Genomic DNA, 15,155 nt, shown 5'->3' on the forward strand with positions numbered 1-15,155 from the left:
CCACTTATACTTGTTCTTGCTTCCTCTCCATCCTTTTAACTTTTTATTTTGTTGTGATCCGATACAAAAAGCATCTTTTTCACCAGCTAATTTTGTTCATTTGAACCCACTTGCAGTAATGAAAGAAATCGTTTTGACCCAATAAGCATCTTGCTTGAACCTAGAATTAAATGTGATCAACATTTAAACTGTTTCACTTTAATTAGTTAAAACTATAGCTTGGATCCTGTTTTCACTACGATGATTCCCCATATGTGATGAAAGTAGTGTAAATGTACCTGCATTCTTTTTCCCATCAGTGTCTTAAACCTGCTGCTGTACATGGAAAACTACATTTATATTAGTAAATCAATTTTTATTTGCAGGAATTGGACTATTATTACTTTTCACTCATTGACCTTTGTCCTCTCTCCAAAAACACTGGGGCCTTCTTTATCTGAATTTACCTCCTTTCTATAACCGGCATGCAACAAAAAAGTATCTGTCAAACCCTCTGATAGCTAGACGGACCCAGTTTGTCCCTTCCGTGTCAAGACTGCCTTTGTTGCTACGAAGCACAACATTATAAACCCCTCTTTTCAGAAACTAAAATACCCAAACCGCTTTAGAAATGGTTCACGCCCCCTGACACTCAAAAAATCACATTATAACTACTGCCCACTCACATCTGCCTTTTTCATGGAAAATTCACTTGAAAGCCACATAGCTTTGACATTTAACGACTACTTGTCGAAGAACAACATCCTGGGCAATCAACAGTCTGTTTTCAGCCACAGTGTAGGACCAAAACAAATTGTGCAAATATCGACTGTACAATTTGCGGATAATGACATCCAAATTCTGGAAAATCAAACCACTTCCTGGCAAAATTAAACATTGAAAGCGACCCCACACTCACCAGTACTTTAAGAATGTGAATGTGCACAAATGGGGCAGCAGACAATTGGTTTACGTCATTCTTGCATAACTGAGCTCACCAAGTTAAGATGACTAACCAAAATTCTTACCTGCCTGATACCATATGGAATGCCCAAAGGCTCCATGCAACCCCCTGCACCATTTAAAGCTTACCTTGAGCTGCTATTGAGGCTGATTTATAACACGTTGGTATATCATTCAATAAATACAAGGGTGAGACCCAACAGTGATTTCCAAAGTCCCACAGAACTAGATATCACCCACTTCTTCAGATTCATTGCAGTTATTGAGAACAGAATGTTTCTCTTGCATCTAAATGTGAGTGGACTTCCTTATCCTCACTGCTTTCTATTCAGAAATGGTTAATGACCCTTAGAGAAGTGGGACATTTTCAGTGCTCGTATCCTCTATGAAGCGACTAAAAATCAGTCTCCATGCACATGACCTATATATTAAAAACCTAGTAAAATCTGTACAATAAGATAAAAAATACAAAGTAGAAAATTCTTTAACAAGACATAAGGACAGTGATGCCAGCTTCATCTCTTCTTGAATGGAGTGTAGACACACCCTCAATACTGATCTTCCAAAACCCCGACTTGTTTCTTTGAAAACCTTGCCGCTTCCAAATTGGTTTTGGGCCCTAAGAGGATAGACCATATCATACCATTTGGTCTTGAAAATAGCCTCACTGATGTCTAATGCCTTCAGTCTTTTGACCCCACTCTTTCTTGTTAACAAGACCGTCCTCTCTGGGAACTCGCAGGAAGTCAAAGCAAATATGACCTACTTCTGAAACCCATGCATCAAAATGGCACATACCATTTAGCAACCATTTTCTACGTCTTTTACAAAAAACCGCAACTCTCACCTGAACTTTAGCTGTCGCCTGCTGTGGTCACATAGAAAAGTGAGCTAAACGTATTAGTTAAAAGATTCCTTACTTGGAAACCTTAAATTCTGATTTTCTAGGCTACCTGAGGTTGGGGTGCCTCACAAAGAGATTCTTTTAGTGGGCATCCTGAGTCACTGCACCTGTGCCCCTTTCTCATGTGCTTACTCCTCTAGGTAATATTAATCTTTATGGGTTTCTTGAGGTACATATTTACACCATATGTATTTCATACGTTTTTATACTTGCCAAGTTATACGGATATTTTAAATGAATTAATATTATGAATAGAATGAAAGAGATGGATGGGAAGCATCGCTACAAAGGGAGATGAGTAAAAAAGAAAAAAGCAACAAAGGAAAGTAGAGTGCGAAAATAGGGCAGAAAGAGAAAACACACAGGCACTATTGTTTAAAAAGTGAAGAAAGAGGATAGTGGTTTGGGCCTTAAAATCAACGCCACTTCAGAAAAAACCATCGGAGCAGAGAGGAAGATCACAAGGTTAGTTAGGTGGCAGGTGGGTTTCAACTGATAATATCCATGTAGAAATAGGCCAGTGAGGCTGACTTTTCTTTCTGTCATACTACCTCTTTTATTTCCATCAAAACTGTGTATGCACACCTTGCATACAAGCTTCCAGTTCCGTTGATGAGCTCGATAAATACTGGAGCCTATAACAGTCCCATAAAGGACCCTGTTCTTGCATGTTTCAATTGTGTGTCATTATGAAGGTCATAGAAAATTCAAATTGTGACCGACTCTTGATGATATTTACCCACCTTTATTTGGTTTGCAAGAACAGTTTCTTTGTTAACTCTCAGGCAATTACCGAACCAACTAAAAGTAGCAGTCTTGAGCTTATATTCCCCTGTCTGCCAATGGTATTTCTTCTTAATTTACCATAAATAATTTTTACTTTTGTATTGTGTAGGTCATTGGAGAAAGGGAGAAAACTTCGTTTAGGTTCTGTCTTAAGAGCCCCCACAAGTTTTGCCTAGCTGGCAACCTATTTACCCAGGGACCCTAACACTGAGGGCTGCGAGTCGTGCGCCGAGTTCCCCCCCCAAAAACGCTGAGGGCCGAAGCTAAGTAGAGACCAGCACATTCCGCCACCGTGCAGAAGGAAAGTAGAGAGCGGGTTGTCGAGCGAAGGAAGAAGACAACATGGATACTGAAGCAGCACAAGCTGAAGGGTCAGACGCCTAACAAGAGTTCGCCGGCCCGGGACCTGTTACCTCAAGGAAACAGAAGGAGGGAGACCCCCAAAAAAGACCTCTGATACTGAAGGAATTGACGATAAGTCGGCTGACCCAAGTCACGAAAGACAACCTTGGTGGCAAAAGATTGGCTGACCAAGGGGAAGTCTTAACACAAGGACACCCCATTCCGCCGCGGTAAGTCCTGTTTGTAGCGGAGGGAATACAGGGCTGTTTTCCACACCATCTGGCCACAAGCCGTCATCTTAGGTGTGGTGGTCGGGGGCGACGCGCACTAGTTGCCGCGACTTCCGTGACACAAGCCTATTTAGACAGGACTCGGACGGAGGCTCGGCATTAGGACGCAAGACAGCAGAGCGGCTAGTGCTTTTCTTAGCATCGTGCAATACCTCTGTGCCTGCTTTAATTGTACATTTTAAACCGTGAATACTACGTTTTAACTTGCACTGTTTTTATCTTTAATGAGCACATTTGTAGGATATTGCAACCAGAGCTGCCTGCATGTATAGATTGCCCCCTCTGCACAATTGAATAACATTGTATTGCTTACCTGACACCCCATTCCCCGTTCCGCCGCGGGAAGTCCCGTTTATAGCGGAGGGAATACAGGGCTGTTTTCCACACCATCTGGCCACAAGCCGCCATCTTAGGTGTGGTGGTCGGGGGCGACGCGCTCTAGTTGCCGCGACTTCCGTGACACGAGCCTATTTAGCCCTATGTATATCCGGAAGCGCTGCGGGCGGGCGCGCCGGCGGAGCGCCAAAGGCGAGCCCGTCTGCGCCGGACCCGCGCCTTGGGCCCAAACCCCTGCCCCTCACAGCAAATATACATATTCAAGAGAAGGACTAATGAATCTAAGGAATAACACCTGTCCGCAGACGCCGCCGTCTCGCGAAAAGGGCGTACTGGTATCCCCTAAATGCCCGGACTGTGGTGTCATGAAAAATGACAATCCATCTAAGGATCTACCAAATAAGCTGAGTCCGGGGATAGTGGCAATTAGGCCCTCTACCCTAAGCCCGGATGCTAATAAACCGCGCAAACGTAATACCATGACCTTGAAAAATATCCTTATAAATTTAAGGTCGATGCCAAAACATAAGCACGAAATAGAAGCATTCATCTCTGATAATGGGATAGACCTAGCTTTCCTAACGGAGACGTGGGCTACTGAAACTTCGGGGCCTGACTGGAGCACTGCAGTACCCACAAACTACTCCGTAGTTCATGCTGATAGACAGGGATCCATGGGAGGGGGTATAGCAATAATCTATCGTTCTCATTTTAAAATAAGCATCCTCCCACAAGCGGGGTTAGAAGCTGAGTCCTTATCCTTTACGGTGAAATACAGTAACCAAATGATATTCACTGGTCTTCTGCTCTACAGACCCCCTGGGCCCAGAGGTCCGTTTATCAATGCCTTTCAGACTTTTCTGGAATCCACGTTAGATCAAACAACTTTCACGGCATTGGGAGACTTTAATTTCCACCTAGAAGAAAATAACTCTAGGGAAACCACCACTCTTTTAGAGAACTGTTGCAGCTATGGGTTGCACCAACGGGTGGCAGGACCTACTCACACAGCAGGGCACACCCTGGACTCTATTTTCACCAATAATAATCACCTAAAGATCACGTCAATCACACAGGTTCCACGTTCTGACCATGCAGTTATTCATTTCACTCTGAGTCTAGCACTGACGAATATTAGGCGGAAAACTCTATCTCTACCTTATAAAACTCGTCCATGGAAGAATCTCGAATCCAACTTACTCGCGAACACACTTGCTAGGGACTTTCCTTCCTTTGCAAATTGCGACAGTAATAGTGGAGCTTTAAAATACCAAACGTGGCTTACCCGTGCCATGGATGAGCTAGCCCCAGTAGAAACAAAAAAACCCAGGATACGCTCCGCTACCGCACAATGGTACACTCCGGAGGTCAAACTGATTAAGCAAAAATGCCGGCGCTATGAAAGATTATGGCGGGCCGACTATAGTCCTTATACCAGAAAGGAATACACAGCTGTCCTGCAAGAATATAAGCTTAAGATAGAACAAGCTAGGCGACCTTCTACTCAAAGAAAATTCTTGAATCTTCAAACTCCCCGAAAGAACTGTTCAAGACGGTTGCTTATCTAGCAGAAAAGCCCCAGGGATGTTATATTTACGCCGGATCAGGACTTTGTGGAGAACTTAGCCCAATTCTTCCAGCAAAAAGTCCAGGCGGTCTATGACGATCTCCGTTGGTTATCTGGCGGCGTGGAAACCAGCCATACAATTGACCAGCCATCTGTCATCTCCGAACTCTCCCAATTCTCACTGCTAAATGACACCCAGGTCACCACCCTGCTTCTACACACCAAATCTGGATCTCCAATGGATCCTTGCCGCCCGTACATATTACATGCAGTCCCTGAAACAATTAGTCTGGCTCTTACCCCGCTTCTCAATATTGTCTTAAGTTCGGGACTTTTCCCCAGTAGCTGGAGGAAAGCATGCATAAGACCCATCCTTAAAAAGGAGTCATTGGATCTGATGGAAACCAAACATTATCGGCCAATTTCCTGCCTGCCCCTTCCAGCTAAAATGCTTGAGAGTGCCATGAATCAAGAGCTCACAAAATACCTAGACAATAATCACCTATTGGACCCTACACAACACGGCTTTAGGGCCAATCACTCCACCGAATCCGCGCTGATTATAGCTACTGAGGATATCCGTAGGACCATGGATGATGGGGGAAGAGCCGCACTGATCTTATTGGACTTAACGGCGCGTTTGACACAGTTAACCATGGGGTCCTAGTGAACAGACTACGGATGCTGGGCATTACGAACACTGCCCTAGCTCTGCTTGAGTCTTTCTTAAATGCCCGCACGCACCCGTTTCACTGGGGCGGCTCCAATCCGATGAGTTCCATCTCCCATGCGGTATCCCACAGGGATCAGCCCCTTTCACCCACTCTTTTTAATCTTTATGTAACCCCTCTTGCTGCATTGATAAAATCCCATGGCCTGCCATACGCAGATGATACACAACTAGTTGTCTCAGTCACACAGTCGGTGGAAGCTACTGCAGCCAGTTTCAGGAACTGTCTGTCAGATGTAATGAATTGGATGAACAATCATTTTCTAAAGCTCAACACCGAGAAGACCGAGGTGATTGAGTTCGGTCAAAAATCATCCATATGGAGCCACCTATGGTGGCTCCCAGAGGCAGGCAGCTGCCTGGCTCCGACTAACAAGGTTAGAAATTTAGGTTTCATAATGGATAAAGATCTCTCCTGCACAGCTCACATCAGCCAGGTCACCTCAGCCTGTTTTTTCACACTGAAAATCCTCAGGAAAATTCTGCCTTACCTACCTTTTACCCTTAGGAAAACTGTGGTAGGAGCGCTGGTTATGTCCAGGGTGGACTATTGTAACGCCCTGTACATTGGAGCCGGCGAAACACAGCTCACCAGGCTCCAGTCAATCAGAACACAGCGGCTAGAGTCTTGCATGACCTCCCCAAAAGACATCCTACCTCTAAAGCCATACGGGAACTTCATTGGCTCCCGATCAGGCGCAGAATCCAAATCAAGGCCATGTGCTTGGTCCATAAATCTCTCTACGGAAACTCCTCCAAGCAACTTTCAGGTCTTCTTCCCCGTTACGTGCCGACGCGCGCACTCAGATCCAGCTCCCTCGTTCAAATTCCGAGAATAAAAAGGGCCCGCTGGGGCGGCAGATCCTTTTCCTACCAAGCTTCTAAGCAATGGAACAGTCTGCCCAATACATTGCGCTCAGAAAAGAACTTAGCTAGGTTCAGAAGGGCCATGAAGACCTGGCTCTTCCTGCTACCGTAACCTCTCTCTGCTTTAATTATGTCCTACAGCGCCAAGACGCCTCGGCATAAGAGCGCTTTACAAATGGTTCAGTCAGTCAAGGAGCTGCACGGGTCCCTACATGAGGGTATCAGTGGAGGTCCCCTCCCCCCACCCCACAGAGATGCGTAGGACATCAAAGCACAAGTGACAGTGGGCGAAGGAACCAATACACCTAAAGGGTCCGGCTCTGTAGAAAAGACTGCCAACCACAGTCAACGCTGACAAGAATGCGATCAAGAGAAAAAAAGGGCGTCTCAAAGCTGAAATGGCAGCGATTCTCAAAAAGAAAAAAAGCATCACAGAATCCCTTTGGGAATTTCAAATCTCTTCAAAGACCATGGGAGAACTGAGCCAGGAGGAACCGGAGGACGTCTAGCTAGCCCGCTGAGAAACACCAGAGTCTCGAGAAGAGGAGCAGGTAATGTTCATCGAGGCCAACGAGCTTGACGGTGACCAAAAGTCATACCATACGTTGAAAGCAACCACAAGTGGCAGTATATCTAGGCTGCTCGGCAAAGGAGGGAATAGACTCCTACCCTTTGAAACATCCCCTCAACACAATATCACCATGTATAACTGTGGTAAAGAGGGCATTAGACAGATCTGGGGTCCAACTCTTTTAAGAGTAGAGGGCAGAGACATACTACCTCCTTAAAACTCTTGTGCAATCACATAGCTGGAGCCAAATTCTCCTGATGTTTCCCAGCATCCTGGACCAGGGAAAGGAGACGTCAAAGAGCCATCTACGTAAAGAAAAGGGGTTCTGCCCAAATTACCCTCCCATACCTGGGCAAGGAGCATCACAAGGATGAGGAAGTAGAAAGAAAGGTACTGAGGGACAAATAAAGCAAAAGCTATTTCAAAACAGGAAACAATTTATTAACCTGTTTTCTTCAGTATTTTTATCAGCAATAAATGATATGATTTTTGAGAAGGACAATATGATGAATCACAGAAAAGGCGGTGACCAGACTATATACAGTAATCAAAATTAGTAATTACAATATATACAAAATATATACACAACTATGTACCCTAAACAAAAAGAAAAACAAGGGGTAGAACGAATACAATCAATTATCTGTCGACGCAGTCGCGGTCGCGTTTCCGCCAGTGGTATCTTGTGGCTTCATCAGGACGAGGGTACTGGGGAAATATATACATATAATACATTTAAAACAATTCTTAAAGACAAATTATGCCGCAAAAATAATCTCGCCCATTTGTGCCGATGCAGTGAACACCCGAATTTTAGAAACGTGGAGCCAAAGAAGTCGATCCAACTCCCAGAAAGTCATTCTATCACTTAAAAAAGGGAAAAAAAAGGGAGAAAACGAAAGAACCAAATCATCCAAACGGTGATGGAAGAATACACTAATTATAAAGACCCAATCACCAGGAACACATTCTTCTATCCACCCTGTGTCTTCAATCAGGTATCTGTGGGGGCATGCAATCTGGAGTTTATAAACCCGATCAGACTTCAAAAAATGCAGCCACCACGTGGTCTGATTACCTGAAAAATGAAGTGCAGCCCCCCCCCCCCCCCCCCCCCCCCAAAGTGAGGGGACACTACCTAGAGGGATGCAAACAACCTCCTCCTAAGGGCCAGACAGTTCAAACTCTCCTGGAAAATATGAGAGAGAGCAAAGTTGACATCTAACACACATATAAATTGCAACACTCAGCACGTATGTATACTAGTCCATTACTAGAATTCTCCTCCTTAAACACTCGTTAGTGAAATCACGCCACAGACGTATGTCTTGCCTACCTTAAAAAATTAAATTTCAGGGTTTACAGCGCAGATTATTTCAAAGGTGTGTATTAAAACAAACACCTAGGCGTGTATCACGACCTCAGTCAAGTCAACAGGACTTACCTGTAGTCAGGGATAAGAAAAAAGAAACAAGACGAGGTCCGTATTACTTCCCCAATGTCCATACATAAAGCACTCGGGACTATAAACTAATCCCACAAACTGGGCGCGGATCAAATGTGCCTACCTCTGAGACTACAGCTCCCCGGGTCACCAGCGGGTTAGGAAAGCACTCGGCGTTCGATTTGCCGATCCGCCGTCCGAGAGTCAAAAAACAATCTCTCGGTGAAGACGTGCTGCGTCATAAAAAGGGCGTGTGAATGAACGTCCAGTCTGCGTGCGGGAGTCACTGACATTAAGACAGGACTGAGAACCGTCACAAAAGAAAAAACGAAGGAAGGAAGGGAAGCGTCATATCTATATGTCTCTATTCTAAACGACATGGGTACACACACAGCCGCTCAAGGATATGCCAAACCAAAAAGGAGAAGCAAAGAAAATAGAATAAAAAATAGAATAAAAACCATCACCGAAGAATGTGCATAAATTATAACACGGGGCATTGCATCAACACATCCGGGTTAACAATCTCCACATATGCACTGAAATCAGAATACATCAAAAGAAAATCATCCATGGTACAAATGACAACGTGATCTCATAAGAAAAGCACGCAATCTAAATTTACAATATACTTGGTAGAAGCGATATCTACATTGCCTACGAGAATTTTACATTACATATGCATACCCTACTCCATTCTACAACTACTCCTCACGGGCTGGACCCTAAGAGAGTACTCCCGACAAAAAAGGAATCATCAGGGGCACTCATCTATGGATCCAATCACAGTCAATCAAAGGTTTCAAATTAATGCCCATAATTCATCACGGTCATTAAGACCCCTGGTTGTGGTGTGGTATCTCTCAATTAGTCTAGCTTCTGTACAATTTAGCTTCCGTTCTAGCTCTCCTCTGTTTTTGGCTGTCACTACTACGAGTACGGCCCAGGTGAGGTCCTCTTCGTTGTGTCCACAATCTATGTAATGTTGCACTAGTGGAGCCCCACTAGTCTTACATCTAATTCTCGATTTGTGTTGGCCTATTCGCATTTTGATGGCTTGTGTGGTCTGTCCTATGTAAGGTAAATTACAGGGACAAAATACCACATACACAACATTCTTTGTGTTACAGTTGGAAAACGAACGCATGGTGTGGTTCTGGCCATTCACCTCAATGTTTTTTTAGATCTTTCGAGTTGGGGCACACGGCACAATTCATACAACGAAAATGCCCTATTACGGCCGGCAGGCCTAACAGGGTTCTGGTGTCTTTTTTAATCATGGGTTCTCTACTGGCTCTGACCAGATGTTGTCTAATGTTCTTTCCTTTACGGAAGGAGAACAATGGTGGAGGAATCTTGAGATGGTCAATGATTCTCCAGTTTCTTGAGAGGATTTGTTTAATTTTGTTAGCCTTAACATTGAATGTTAGGACACAGGTCATAACAGTTTTCTCACTTTTTCCTTCTTTAGTGGTCAATAAATTCTCCCGAGGGGTATACCACGCCCTTTTAAGGGCGGCTTTTACTAATTTCCTTGGGTACCCTCTGGAGCATAGTTTATTCACAAGCGTTTCCGCATTGTGAAAGTAGTCATTCTTGTTGGAGCAATTGCGCCTAATACGCAAAAATTGCCCGTATGGTAAATTCTCTTTGACGCTCCTTGGGTGTCCACTGGAGAAGGCAAGTAAGGTATTTCTATCAGTGGGCTTAGTAAACAGGCTAACTTCTAGTATACCACCATTGTTGAAAACCCATACATCCAGAAAATTGATTTTCTGATTACTGCAGTTAATTGTAAAATTAAGATCTGGAGTGCAAGCGTTCAACCATCCATGGAATCGGTCAAGATCTTCTTTATTCCCATTCCATATCAGAAAAATATCGTCGATGAAGCGAACCCACCTCGACAAACAATGCAGATATGGGTTCGCCTCACCAAGGACATATCTGCTCTCAAATTGGTCCATCACAAGGTTGGCTATTTCGGGGGCAAAGCAGCACCCCATTGCTACTCCTTTTAGTTGCAGGTAGAGGACCCCTTTGAAGGAGAAAAATCTATTTTTTAAACAGATTTTAGCCAGTTCAATGATGAAATTGGTTGGCACCTGATGAGGTCTAATCCTTTTCTCCAATACCAATTCCATCACAAGTAGTGCCTCATCCTGAGGGATGTTAGTGTAGAGGCTCTCGATGTCGAAGGAGACCAACAATTGTTGGTCTCCATCGAACACCGAGCCCTCCACCTTGTGAATAAAATCCATGGTGTCCCTGATATAGGCCTGTGTTTTATAAACAAAAGGTTTAAGAAACGTATCAATGTATTTGGCTATGGGCTCAAGCATTGATCCGCATGCCGCAATAATCGGCCGACCAGGGGGGTTGACAACATCTTTATGGATTTTGGGTAATACATACAAATTGGGAGTTTTCAGCATGGAGGTGTTCAGGTATTCATATTCCTTTTTGCTCAGAAAACCGGCATCTAAAGCTTGTGTAGTGAGATGTAAAATCCTAGCCCTTAGGTTGCCAGCTGGGCTGTCTACTATTTGACGGTAATGTGCACCGTTACCAAGTTGTCTTAATACTTCTTTATCATATTCATTACAGTCCCACACAACAATCCCCCCACCTTTATCAGCTGGTTTTATTACTGTGAGGGGATTATTAGCTAGATTGTCTAATGCTAACCGTTCTTCTCTGCTGAAATTCAGTTTGAAGGAAATTTGTTTGGCATTCAAATTATCTATTTCCTTTAGGACCTGATTCTCAAACAACACAATTTCGTCAGACATACCTCAAAGAGTCATCAGCCTGAAAGGCTGTGACACTGAGGGTACAGAAAAATATAAACACTCCTCCAGAGACCCGCCATGTTCAGAGGGAATGCTATGGCAGACTCCATTATAGTGGCCACAGCAAGAAAGAGATCCAACATCCCTACTTCCATGGGCCCAGCACCCTTGAGATAGAGAGCAAGAAGTTGGAGAGGGTGTGGCGCAGATAGAGAGAGGAGCAGCAACATAGCGAAGGATCAGAAACCCCAATGCCCTCCTAAACTGGTACACCCATCAACACTGGGAAGAAAAGGGAGAGCGCTTTAAAAAATCTGGCTGGCCCAGATATAGGACTGGAGTCCTTTGATGTCCGGACTCTCACGCCTGGGGGTCAGAGGGGCCGGGAAGATGGTGTCCAGACACCCAGCAGGGGGGTGGAGCCAGCACCCAGGGATGCCGGGGTCGATCGATACCAGGCGTCCGGGGACGGTTGGAGGCCCATCGAAACTCCCCTTCCTCCGGGATCTGTCGAGTGGCCACTCGACCACCTGGGTAGATCTGGGCGCCTCGATGTCGGGGCTTCGCTGGGGCCTGGGCCGGGGCCGAGGCCACGTGTTCGTGACGTGGTGGTCCCAAGATGGAGTCGGGCGAGGCCTCGTGCTCAGGACGTGATTGGCCCAGGATGGAGTCAGGCCGGTGTGGTGGCCCGTGGTGGTAACCGGACCGGTAGTGTTGGGGCGTGCAGGATCGGGCGGACGAGGCCGCCCGGGCTCTGTGGAGGGCCGATGTCGTCGGGGGCCCGCCACGCGGGAGGGGTAGGACCACGCCACGAGGCCGGGTCCAACACGCGTCCCCCCCAGCTGAAGGCAGGGGAGAGTCACCCATCTTCTTGGGGATTCTCCTCGTCGAGGCGGAAGAATCGGGACAGGCCTTCAGCATTGGCGTGGTCGTTGCCGGGGCGATGCTCCACAGTGAAGTCCATCCCTTGGAGGGAGATTGACCATCGCAACAGTTTCGGGTTTTCTCCCCGCATCTGCATCAACCACCGTAGAGGCCGGTGGTCGGTCTGGACCCGGAAGTGGGTGCCGAAGAGGTAGGGCCGGAGCTTCTTTAGGGCCCACACGACGGCGAAGGCTTCTCTCTCGATAGTGCTCCATCGCTGTTCTCTGGCCAGCAGCCGCCGGCTGATGAAGGCAACGGGGAGGTCGGCCCCTTCAGGGTTCACTCGGGAGAGGACCGCCCCAATGCCGTGCTCCGAGGCGTCGGTTTGGACCACAAACTCCCGGCTGTAGTCGGGGGCTTGGAGCACAGGGGCGGTGCACATAGCGGTCTTTAGGGTGTCGAAGGCTACCTGGCATTCGGGGGTCCAGTGCACCCTTTGTGGTAGTCTCTTTGAGGTCAGTTCTGTGAGGGGCCCCACAATGCTCCCATAGTTTTTGATGAAGCGCCGATAGTATCCAGTGAGCCCCAAGAAGGCTCGGAAGGCGGTCTGGGTGATCGGGGGCTCCCAGGCCCGGATAGCGTCAATCTTTGGCTGGAGGGGAGCCACCTGGCCGCTCCCTACTTGGTGTCCCAGATACGTCACGGACCCTTGTCCTATCTGGCACTTGCTGGCCTTTATGGTCAGTCCAGCCCGATCGGAGGGCCGTCAAAACCTCCCGGAGGTGGGTCAGGTGCGCATCCCAGTGGAGGCTGTACACCGCAATATCGTCTAGGTAGGCGGCGCTGAACTCTTCTAGCCCGGCCAGCACTCTATTCACGAGTCTTTGGAAGGTGGCCGGGGCGTTTTTCATGCCGAAGGGCATCACCTTGAAATGGTAGTGGCCATCAGGGGTCGAGAAGGCTGATCGCTCTTGCGCTCCAGGTGTGAGGCCGATCTGCCAATACCCGGCCGTGAGATCGAAGGTGCTGAGATACTTCGCAGCCCCCAGGCGATCGATCAGTTCATCCGCCCGGGGGATGGGATGGGCGTCGGTCCTGGTGACGGCATTCAGCCCCCGGTAGTCAACACAGAACCGGAGCTCCGGGGGCGTGCCGGGTGCGGTGGCTTTAGGGACCAGGACAACTGGGCTGGCCCACGGACTGTCGGAGGGTTCGACTACCCCCAGCGCTAGCATCTTGGCCACCTCGGACTGGATGCAGGCCCGCACTCAGTCGGGCACTCGGAAAGCTCGGTGTCTTACAGGCGGGCTGTCTCCGGTGTCTACATCGTGGACACACCACCGGGTGACTCCAGGGGCGAGGGAAAACAGATCTGCAAACTGCCCCAGCAGCTGCCGGCAGTCATGGTGCTGTTCGGGGGTCAGGGTGGAGGAGAGCATGACCCCTTCGATGGAGCCGTCCTTCTCGGTGGTGCTCATGAGATCTGGCAAAGGGTCGGAGTCGTCTTCAGCTCCGTCATCGGTCGCTAACAGCAGACTTAGTTCAGTGCGGGCAAAGTGCGGCTTGAGCCGGTTAGCGTGTAGAACCCGGAGGGGGTTCCTGAGGGACTCCATGTCCACCAAGTAAGTGACGGGGCTCTTGCGCTCCACCACCTTGAAGGGCCCCGTCCATTGGTCCTGGAGGGCGCAAGGTTCAACCGGGGACATGACCCAGACCTGCTGGCCCGGCTCGAATTCGATGGACGAGGCGTCCCGGTCATACCAGCGTTTCATCTCCTCCTGACTAGCCTCCAGGTTGGCTTCGGCCAGTTCCCGGAACTTCCGAGTTTGGTTGCGGAGGGTCAGGAGGTACTGGTAGACCTCTGGTGGAGCACCTCGGACAGCCGTCTCCCAGCCTTCTTTGACCAGGCTGAGGGGGCCTCGGACCGGGTGCCCATACAATAGTTCGAAGGGGCTGAACCCCAGGGACTTCTGGGGTACTTCGCGATACGCAAACAGGAGGCAAGGCATCAGAACATCCCATTTGCGTCGTAGTGGCTCCTCTAGGCCCATTGATCATTCCCTTCAGTGTTCGGTTAAACCGCTCCACAAGTCCATTCCCTTGGGGGTGATACGGGGTGGTGAACTTATATGTGACCCCGCACTGTTGCTACAGGGATCGCATATACTTGGAGATAAAGTTTGTGCCTCGATCACTCACGACTTCTCGGGGGAAGCCGACTCTGGAGAAGATCCCCATTAGGGCTCGACCTACTACTGGGGCCGTGATGGTTCGGAGGGGGATGGCTTCCGGATAGCGGGTGGCATGGTCCACCAGAACGAGGATGAAGCGGTGCCCTTGAGAGGTGCGGGGGTCCAGGGGCCCCACGATGTCTATCCCCACTCGCTCGAAGGGGTGGTGACCACGGGAAAAGGCTGGAGCGGGGCTTTGACTTTCCCCCCGCTCTTCCCGCTGGCTTGACAGGTCGGGCAGGTTTTGCAGTGATTATGCACATCGTTGCGCATTTTCGGCCAGTAGAAATGAGTCACCAGGCGGCTGTAAGTTTTGTCCTGCCCCAGGTGCCCGGCGAGGGGCACATCATGTGCTAAGTTCAAGAGGAAGTCTCTAAATCGGAGGGGAACGACCAGCACCCGGCTGGCCCATAGTTCGGCAATCTTCTGCTCACTGTAGAGAAGGTCGTTGTCCCAATAGACCCAGTGGGACCCCGCCGGGTCTCCAGC

At 48.0% G+C, this 15,155-nt stretch overlaps 1 protein-coding gene across 3 annotated transcripts in view; it reads left to right on the forward strand.

The window, feature by feature from the left end:
* Positions 1–15,155, forward strand: part of CEP152 (centrosomal protein 152) — a 1,079,595-nt gene that overhangs the window by 72,458 nt on the left and 991,982 nt on the right. The gene's annotated exons all lie outside the window — the stretch shown is intronic.

Source organism: Lissotriton helveticus, chromosome 3_2, assembly GCF_964261635.1.
Source record: "Lissotriton helveticus chromosome 3_2, aLisHel1.1, whole genome shotgun sequence".
Taxonomy (NCBI): domain Eukaryota; kingdom Metazoa; phylum Chordata; class Amphibia; order Caudata; family Salamandridae; genus Lissotriton; species Lissotriton helveticus.